Genomic DNA, 10,480 nt, shown 5'->3' with positions numbered 1-10,480 from the left:
TCGTCTCACAGAAGCAGGCCCTTAGCATTGACCCACTCGCACCATAATATGATAACTTTCATAACCCAGACACATCCTGGGTAATCAATTAATAAGAATCAATTTTTGATATAACAGTAGTAGTTCACTGGGGCATCATTACACAGATTACATTCCTGAATTTGGTTCAAATATAGTTAATGACAGCTAATATATATGGAAATGGGAGAAAGGCAATGGATGCTATTTTCTGAATGCTTAGGCGACACTGTGCTAAATACCTCTTTATTTTAAGGAAAGTTAAGGGTGCTTAGCACTGCACAAGTCCTAAATATGTAAAAATAGCAGCATTATAGGCCAAAGACTGGGGCCATTGAAATCACTGTGCAAACTCGCATATACTTCATAAATATTCATTAAAAAGCAGTTGCTACATTTGAAGAGTAAGCATCACTTAAAAATTACAAAAGAGCCATCAAAATTATTCACTGGAGTAAGCTAAGGAAGGATATAGTGCAAGCTAATCATTTTACACTCCTCAGTTTTTATAATTAAGTGTATAAGTGCTTACAGCAAAAATTACAGTTTCCTCCTCCACTGAGAAAAGCCAGATGGATTCCTCTGCTGAGAGAAGGCAGATGTCCTTTATCTACCAACACATAGTTTTCTATAAACAGAGGATAAATCCATGTACTTCTAATGAAAACACTTTAAAGCCCTATCAACCCAAATACTCCAGCACTATTAATAACTAATGCAATATAATATTAACAATAAAAATCATAATAGAAGTTGGAGATGGAAAAGGTATTGTAGTCATCTCTGGCCAATGCAAGATGATTTTCTATGTTAACCTTTCTAGTGTTTTGTCCACTCTACTTTTAAGTGTCTCAAGCAAAAAGGCTTCTACTACTTCCTTCCCCCAAAAGTGACTGCATTTCACAGAAGCTGTATGTACTGTACCTAGAGCTAATTTGTAGCAAATCTGTAATAAAACAGTGCAAAATGAACAAGGTTGCAGCACTAGCTGAAAGAATAAATCTGACCAACATATGTGTGACTCTGGATTAATCAAATCAGCAGTGTCTACATTCACGTGTGCTTTTATCAGTATCTTTTTTTTCCACTTTCTATTAAAGCCACCTAATTGTAATTTCTTGGGACAATCCCCACTCCGCACTTGTGAGAACCATTTTTATTTGAAGCTTGTTTACATTCTTCTAGTGTGGGATTGGATGGAAGTTTGGGTTTCCTTGTGATGAAATATCAAAGTTGGGACCTAAATGATTGCCTCGTTGTATATTCCCACAAGATGATGATAGGAAAACTTCAGGTTAATTAAACTAATCATTAAACCTTTGGGAGATCTGACTTTGCTTCTCCCTTCAATTTGGCTATTTTTCCCACTCCTCCCAATATACTTTATCTATTTTATTCTTCTGTTTTGAATTTCACTAAATTGTTTTTTAAATCTCCCCATGAAATACTGTATCCATGTGAAGGATTATTATAAACATTCCATTACCATGCAAATAGATTTGGTTCCTTATAAATATATCTGATCCTCTTTACACCATGAAGAGCCAAATCCAATCCTGATGTAATCAGGTGATCATTGCACCTGGTTACATGAGGGCTAAATTTGGTCCATAATCTTTTTGTTTGTAGCATCACAGCTGTCAGCATGGAAATTATTATGATGTCACAAATGGAGGATTATGACTATAGATGGGGAGCCAGGAGCCAGAGCAGATTTGTTCTTTAAAGATTTCTTAAAGAATTCTGATTTTTAATATAGTCGATGGTATGAGGGAATGGAGACCAACAAGTGGTTGCAAGACCAGGCCAATGAGGAAGATAAGCAGATGAGCAGGTTCTGTTTGATCATGATTTATGTAGGGACAGAGTTGCTGAAGTAAAATGGATTGCCTTCGCTGCAGAGTTAAATTATAACTTGAGTGTTGTCCCTAACTTGAGTCTCATCCTCATATAAAAACCCTCAAGTCAGGTGGGGTGGTGCTTCTAATCATAGGCACTGACTTCCTCTCTACCCAAGGGGTTCTCAGTCTCTGCTTTGCCCCAGGCCCTGCCCCCATCCCGCCCCATCTCTTCCTGCCCTTGCTCTGCCCCATCCGCAACCCCACTCCACCCTTCTCCCAAGGCCATACCCCTGCCCTCCTCTTTCCAATCCACCTCTTTCTGCTCCCTCCCCAGAGCATGCCTCGTCCCTGCTCCTCCCCCTCCCTCCCAGCGCCTCCTGCAGGCCGCAGAACAGCTGATCTGCGGCGGACGGGAGGAGCTGGGAGGGAGGGAGGGGGAGAAGTTGATCAGCAGGGCTGCTGGCGGGGTAGAGGCACTGGGTGGGGGGGAACTGGCTACTTGTGGGTGCTAAGCACCAGCTAATTTTTTCTGTGGATGCTCCAGCCCTGGAGCACCCACAGAGTCTGCGCCTATGATTCTAATTCAAGTTGGCTGGTCCATCATTGGTTGTAGACTACAGCTCCAGTTACCACAACTCATCAGTGGCTAGCACATCACCCACGCCGTTTCCTGCAGTCCCCATTGGCCAGGAACGGTGAACCACAGCCAGTGGGAGCTGTGGGGCTCCGTGCCTGTGGACGCTCCAGATAAACAAAGTGGCCCAGCGACTTTACCCTGCCAGCAGCTTTACTCTGAGGGGCTGGGTGCCAAAGGTTGCCAACCCCTGCACTAATACAATCACTCTGTGCAGTAATCCAATTACTCTGTGCAGTTTGAGTGTTATTTTGCAGAGTGGCCGCTCTCACTCAAGCTATGCTAACTTGAGAGGAATTAACTCAAACATAGATAACAGGTTAACTCAGGGCATGGCTATACTGGAAACTTCAAAGTGCTGTCACGGGAGCGCTTCTGCAGCAGCGCTTTGAAGTGTTGAGTGTGGTCGCACGCAAGTGCTGGGAGAGAGCACTCCCAGCACTCCTGGTAATCCACCTCCATGAGGGGATTAGCTCCGAGCGCTGAGAGAGCAGCTCCCAGCGCTTGGAGCCTGTTTACACTAGCACTTTAAAGCTCTCTGACTTGCTGCGCTGGGGGGGGGGGGTAGGGGGGGGTAGGGGGGTGATTTTTCACACCCCTGAGCCAGCAAGTAAGAGAACTATAAAATGTAAGTGTAGCCACGCCCTCAGTAATGAAGACATAGCCACAGTGGGACCAGTTCCCACAATGAACAACAAGTGATCATGACTCAGCAGAACATGCTTATTCCAAAATCAAACCAAACAAAATTCCAGCATACATATCACTGCGTCTTCAGTATCTAGGATCAGATTGTCCACTGTATGGAAAATGGGTCCTATAGCAGATACAAATTTCCATGGAGTTCCCACTAATGGAAGTTCCCAATGGCTTATTTCCAAAGAGTTGGTCCCACATGGAACTTCACAGGGGTTTGTCCTCGTAAACCCCTAAATCCACCCTCATACAACTGCATATATTTCATGAGATCTGTGAAAGCCAAGGTAACCCTCATCATTGGAGGTTTGTAAGAACAGGTTAGACAAACACCTCTTAGAGATGGTGTGACCTAGCGAACTGTTGATGCCAACTGGCAGAGGACACAGGAGATGCATAGGGTTTTACAGTGATCCCTTGGGTCAGACATATGCATAATAGTTCACCAAAGGGTGGCATGTGAAGTCTCTACCAAGAGAGCCAGTAGCCCAGCGGCCATCATAATCATTATGAAATATGTGTACAGATAATATTTAAGAAGTTATGTATCTCTACTGAAAATGATGTTCTTAAAGTCTTGGAGTTAAGGCAGGTCATCAGCAGGTGACATACTTCAGACATGTTCCTTTCAGGCATGAGGTAACAGATGCTTATCTCCCTGTCTGGTCGCATGTGTATTGTCTGCCTCACAATGGAGGCCTATTTGTATACTGAGCCAGGTGCCAACCAAAAGGTTGCAAAATTTACGTGAGAGAAAAATGTACAGGAAGACACTCAACAGCAGGGGATTGTCTTGTTTATGAATCAAAACAAAGGAGGGGACCTGTATATCTTGGAAGGCAAAGGAACACACTTGTCCTTCACCTGGGAGTCAAGTTGATAGTGTGTTGGTCTCATGAAAGGATGATCACAGTCAAAGCCTTGCTGTAAAATGCTGCAGGGAGTTTGCAGGTCTACAAGACATGAGAATATCTAGTTACTCAAGTTTAGGTTCTAGACAGGGGTTCTCACAACAAATTTTTTGGTGGCCTCAGAGTGTGGCCACCAGCTCTTGCTGGTGACCGCTATGACAATTTTTCCAAAAAACTTAATTAATTTTAGGAAAAACAAATAAATATGCAAATATACCTGTCCAAATCATTGTAATTTATTTATATAGGGTGGGTTTTCTTTCTTTTTTTTTGCAGATTCAAAAATAACAACAATGTACAGTTGTCCCTATTCTTTACTGGACCTAAACAGAATAGAAACACAAATAAGGTGTTTTGCATGTTCTTGTCTTTTTTGTTATTGTTTCTTTTGCTTTTTTGGTTTTTGGTTGTTGTTGTTTTTTTAATAGAATTGCTAGCTAGTAAGTCCCCTTTTGTGAAAAGTGGTATTTGTATGTTTATTAATATCACTTTTCACAGCAACAAACTTGTTAGCTAGCTGGGAGGCAGTGAAAAGTGATATTAACAAACATACAAATATCACTTTTCACAGTAGACTTAGCCCTGGCAAGCTGGGGGACAAATTAAGCCTTGGATGGAGAGGTGGGTAGGGAGGCATTGGGGGCCAGGGGTGATGGGGTGGATGGATCAGGGGCCGGGGGAGGCAGCAGGGGCCAGAGGCAATGGGGGAGGTGAGCCTGAAGCCCAGTGGCCAGAACCTGCTACCACATGGCCGAGGCTTGCCACCTGCCACCCCAGGGCTGAAGCCAGAAGCCTGAGCCCCACTGCCCACAGGAATGTGGAGAACTCATACCGGTTGTCTGCTCCTCCAGCATTTGTGGCTCCAGAGGGGGGCACGGTCCAACCCCTACTTGCAGACCCAGTGGAGAGGCCAATGCTTTGCCCCCCAATCACTGCCCAGGCAGCTGTGGCCACAAGAAAAGCCTCATTCGAGAACTGCTGTTCTAGAATATGTGTTATGATTTTATTTTATATGTAACTATTTGTTTCCAATATATCTACTTGTTATTATTTGAACCTCTTTGCTTTGTTTAACAAACTTATACCTGATTTCACTATAAACATCTAAGTGTTGTGTGTTAAGTGGAATGGTGATCTGAGGTGGAATTAGTTAGCTGGGTGTATTGTTTCTTTAGAAGCACTGAATCTGTGAATACTGCGAGTATCCAGTGGACCAGGGGCTGGACACTCAAGGGAGACACTGGGAGGGCACAAGAGCTGGAGCATGCCTATTGCTGACCTGTAAAGTAACAGTGGGGCTGACAATGCCTAGAGAGGAGTGCTTGCATTGGCCACGGCTAGCGGAGTTGGGAAGCTGAGCCATGGCAAACACAGACAAAGCCCTGGTCTACACTATGGGGTTAGGTCGAATTTAGTCGTGTTAGGTCGATTTTAAAATTAATGCGTCCACAAAACCAACCCCGTTCTGTCAACCTAAGGGGCTCTTAAAATCAACGTCTTTACTCCGCCCCGGCCAGGGGAGTAGTGCTAAAATCGACCTTGCTGGGTCGAATTTGGGGTAGTGCAGACGCAATTCGACAGTATTGGCCTCCGGGAGCTATCCCAGAGTGCTCCAATGTGATGGCTCTGGACAGCACTTTGAACTCCAATGCACTAGCCAGGTACACAGTAAAAGCCCTGGGAAATTTTGAATTTCATTTCCTGTTTGGTCAGCGTGGCGAGCTCAGCAGCACAGGTGACCATGCAGACGCTCCAGAATTGCAAACAAGCTCCAGCATGGACCAAAAGGGAGACACTGGATCTGATTGCTGTATGGGGAGAAGAATCTGTGCAGGCCGAACTCCGATCAAAAAGAAGAAATGCTAATATATATGCCAAAATCGCACAGGGCATGGTGGAGAAAGGCTACAACAGGGACACACAACATTGCCGCGTGAAAGTTAAGGAGGTCAGGCAAGCCTACCAAAAGACAAAGGGGGCAAACGGTCGCTCCGGGTCAGAGCCCCATACATGCTGCTTCTATGATCAGCTGCACGGCATTCTAGGGGGGGACCCTACCACTACCCCACCACTGTCCGGGGACACCTGTAAGGGGGGAGTCTCACGCAACAGGGCAGAGGATTTCGTAGATGAGGAAGAGGAGGAGGAGGAGAATGCGCAGCAGGCAAGCGGTGAATCCATTCTACCTGGCAGCCAAGACCTTTTCATCATCCTGGAGCCAATACCCTCCCAAGGCGGGATCCCCGACCCTGAAGCTGGAGAAGGCAGCTCTGGTGAGTGCACATTTGTAACTACAGTACAGGGTTTAAAAGCAATAGTGTTTAATGTTTGATTTGCCCTGAAGAGTTGGGATGCATTTGCAGCCAGTACAGCTATTGGAAAAGTCTGTTAACGTGTCTGGGGATGGAGCAGGAATCCTCCAGGAACATCTCCATGAAGCTCTCCTGGAGGTACTCTGAAAGCCTTTGCAGAAGGTTTCTGGGGAGGGCTGCCTTATTTCGTCCTCCACGGTAGGACGCTTTACCATGACAAGCCAGTAGCAAGTATTCTGGAATCATTGCAGCACAAAGCATGGCAGCGAATGGTCCTGGGTTTTGGTCACATTCAAGCAACATTTGGTCTTTATCTTTCTGTGTTAGCCTCAGGAGAGAGAGATCATTCACCGTCACCTGGTTGAAATAGGGGAATTTTTGTAAGGGAACAGTAAAAGGACCCCGTTCATGCTGGGTTATTTGCACTTGGCTAAAAGAGATCATCCAGGAGAATAGCCACGCGGTGGGGGAGGGGTGAAGGGATCATCCCAGAGAATAGCCATGAGGTGGGGGGTGAGGGGGGGAGAGGTGTGTGCTGCACATTCACCTGAAAACCACAGACCCTCCTTTTTTCTGAAACCCAACCAGCATTGCTTGCTATGGGAAAGGAGGATGCTGCAGTTTGAAACCATTCCCACATGTTATGACAGCGGAAGAAGCCAACCCCACATACCAAAAGGCTTACCATGGCTGCCCGGAAACCAAATTCTGTTGCCCAGCCATGTGTGATGTGTCACCATACTGGCAGGAGCTCAATATAAAAGGCAAAATGTGCTTTAGGTACAAGGTCGCATGTGCTGTGAATTGCTTGATTCACTGTGAAAGAGTCTCCCTTTTGTTCTCAGAAATGTACCATCTTAAATTTTACTCTCCCTTTTTATCTTCCCCCAGGTGCAAATGTTTCTATGTTCCCCCTATCATCTCCATCCCTGAGGTTATCGCAGATTAGAAGGCAAAAAAAACGCACTCGCGATGACATGTTTTCAGAGTTCATGCAGTCCTCCTGCACTGATAGAGCACAGCTTAATGCATGGAGGCATTCAGTGGCAGAGGCCAGGAAAGCATTAAGTGAGCATGAAGAGCAGAGGCAGGAGGCGATGCTGAGCCTAATGGGGGAGCAAACGGACATGATGAAGCATCTGTTGGAGCTGCAGGAAAGCCAACAAGAGCACAGACCCCCGCTGCATCCATTGTATAACTGCCTGCCCTCCTCCCCAAGTTCCAAATCCTCCTCACCCAGACACCCAAGAACGCGGGGTGGAGAGGCTCCAGGTACCCAGCCACTCCACTCCAGAGGATGGCCCAAGCAACAGAAGGCTGTCATTCAAACAGTTTTGATTTGTAGTGTGGCTACAATAAGCAATGTGGCTTTGTCCTTCCCTCCTCCTGCACCCCACCGCACCCCACCCGGGCTACCTTGTCAGTTATCTCACTTTTTTTTTAATTAATAAAGAAAGAATGCATGGTTTCAAAACAATAGTTACTTTATTTCCTTGCCAGCTGTGGTCGAAGTGAGGAGGGTGGTTGGCTTACAGGGAATTAAAATCAACAAAGGGGGCGGGTTTGCAGCAAGAAGAAAAACACACACAGCTGTCACACCGTAGCCTGGCCAGTCATGAAACTGGTTTTCAAAGCCTCTCTGATGCGCAGCATGCCTAGCTGTGCTCTTCTAATTGCCCTGGTGTCTGGCTGCTCAAAATCGGCTGCCCGGCGATTTGCCTCAACCTCCCACCCTGCCATAAACATCTCCTCCTTACTCTCAGATATTATGGAGCACACAGCAAGCAACAATAACAATGGGAATGTTGGTTGCGCTGAGGTCTAACCTAGTCAGCTAACAGCGCCAGCAAGCTTTTAAACGTCCAAAGGCACATTCTACCACCATTCTGCACTTGCTCAGCCTATAGTTGAACTGCTCCTTACTACTGTCTAGGCTGCTTGTGTACTGCTTCATGAGCCATGGGAGCAAGGGGTAGGCTGAATCCCCAAGGATAACTATTGCCATTTCAACATCCCCAATGGTAATTTTCTGGTCTGGGAAATAAGTCCCTTCTCGCAATTGCTTGAACAGCCCTGAGTTCCTAAAGATGCGAGCGTCATGCACCTTTCCCGGCCATCCCACGTTGATGTCGGTGAAATGTCCCTTGTGATCCACCAGTGCTTGCAGCACCATTGAGAAGTACCCCTTGCAGTTTACATACTGGTTGACAAGGTGGTCCGGTGCCAAGATAGGGATATGTGTTCCATCTATTGTCCCACCACAGTTAGGGAACCCCATTGCAGCAAAGCCATCCAGTATGACCTGCACATTTCCCAGAGTCACTACCCTTTATAGCAGAACGTCAGTGTTTGCATTGGCTACTTGGATCACAGCAGTCCCCACAGTAGACTTGTCCACTCCAAACTGATTCCCGACTGACCGGTAGCAGTCAGGCGTTGCAAGCTTCCATAGAGCTTTCGCCACTTGCTTCTCAACTGTCAGGGCAGCTCTCATCTTAGTATTCCTGCGCTTCAGGGTGGGGGGCAAGCAACTCACAAAGTTCAAGGAAAGTGGCCTTACACATGGGAAAGTTTCACAGCCACTGTGAATCATCTCATACCTGCAACACTATGTGGTCCCACCAGTCTGTGCTTGTTTGCTGGGCCCAGAATTGGCGTTCCACTGTATCAACCAGCACCACTGCTGTCATGATGTCTCAATTGCCACAGCCCGTGCTTTCAGGAATGTCTGTGTCCATGTCCTCATCACAATCATCCTCCTGCTGGTTCTGCACATACTCCAGGATAATGCGCGAGGTGTTTACAATGCTCACAACAGCAGCAGTGAGCTGTGCGGGCTCCGTGCTTGCCGTGGTATGGCGTATGCACAGGTAATCCAGGAAAAAAGGCGCGAAACGATTGTCTGCCATTGCTTTCGTGGAGGGAGTGAGGGAGGGAGGGGAGACTGACGACACGTACCCCAAACCACCCTCAGCAATGTTTTTGCCCCATCAGGCATTGGGAGCTTAACCCAGAATTCCAATGGGCAGCGGAGACTGTGGTAACTGTGGGATAGCTACCCACAGTACACTGCTCTGTAAGTTGATGCTAGCCACGGTATTGCTGACTTAATGCGCTTAGTCGCACAATCAACTGTATAAAATCGATTTCTAAAAATCGACTTCTATAAAATCAACCTAATTTCGTAGTGTAGATATACTCAAAGTTTCCTCATTCTAGGGCATGTGGTAGCAGACTAGGTATACTTGGTTCAGCCTCAGTTCAGAGGACTGGACTAGATGACCTCTTACAATCCCTTCTAGCCCTACATTTCTATAATTCTATGTTTCTATAGATACCCTGTGCCTCTGCAGTGTCTACAGGTCCCTCCTGCTCATGAGGCAGTATGGTTCCTGGAACTGTGCTGCCATGGATCATTACTGGCCTCTGTTCCTAAGGCCCTTTCACAGAGGGTTCAGAGCACTTCACTACTATGGTGATGGGGCAGGGGCTATATAAGTACCTAGACAGAACATGAATTGTTGTAGGATGATCTTAAGATGGGATGCTCTGTGCGGTTTGGGGTGCAGTGGGATGATGCAATGGAAAATGGCTGTTCCTTCAGCCACTCCACCACCCCAGATACTGATCCATGCAGAACATCCACAAATGGGGTTGGGGGTAATAGGGGCAACCTGAAGCCTTAAATCAACTCATTTATTTATATAGTGAGATATCTAAACATGTGCCTTGCAACTGGTAAGTCTGCTGAACAATAAATCAGAAATATACCAAAATCAGAACTTTCTATGTGAACTGCCCTTCTCTATCCCCTTGAATGTTGGTATTTCAGATAAAATGAAACCCAGATCTTCCTCAGGTACTGATTTTGTAGAGCCGAAACCTGATAGAAGTGGTTTTGTAAAACCAGCTTTCTCATTCAATCCCTACAAAAAGTACTCCCCAAGAGCTTACAGTCTAAAGAAAATAAGTTTGGTACAGTTTGGCGAACAAAAGATTGTTGCTAGCATACCTTGTGGAACAGGTGGATTTGCAGAAATGTTCTGAAGATAGAGGGAAAAGTCTTAG

Source organism: Caretta caretta, chromosome 9 (assembly GCF_965140235.1).
Source record: "Caretta caretta isolate rCarCar2 chromosome 9, rCarCar1.hap1, whole genome shotgun sequence".
NCBI classification, from domain to species: Eukaryota; Metazoa; Chordata; order Testudines; family Cheloniidae; genus Caretta; species Caretta caretta.
Note: the sequence above shows the minus strand (reverse complement) of the source record.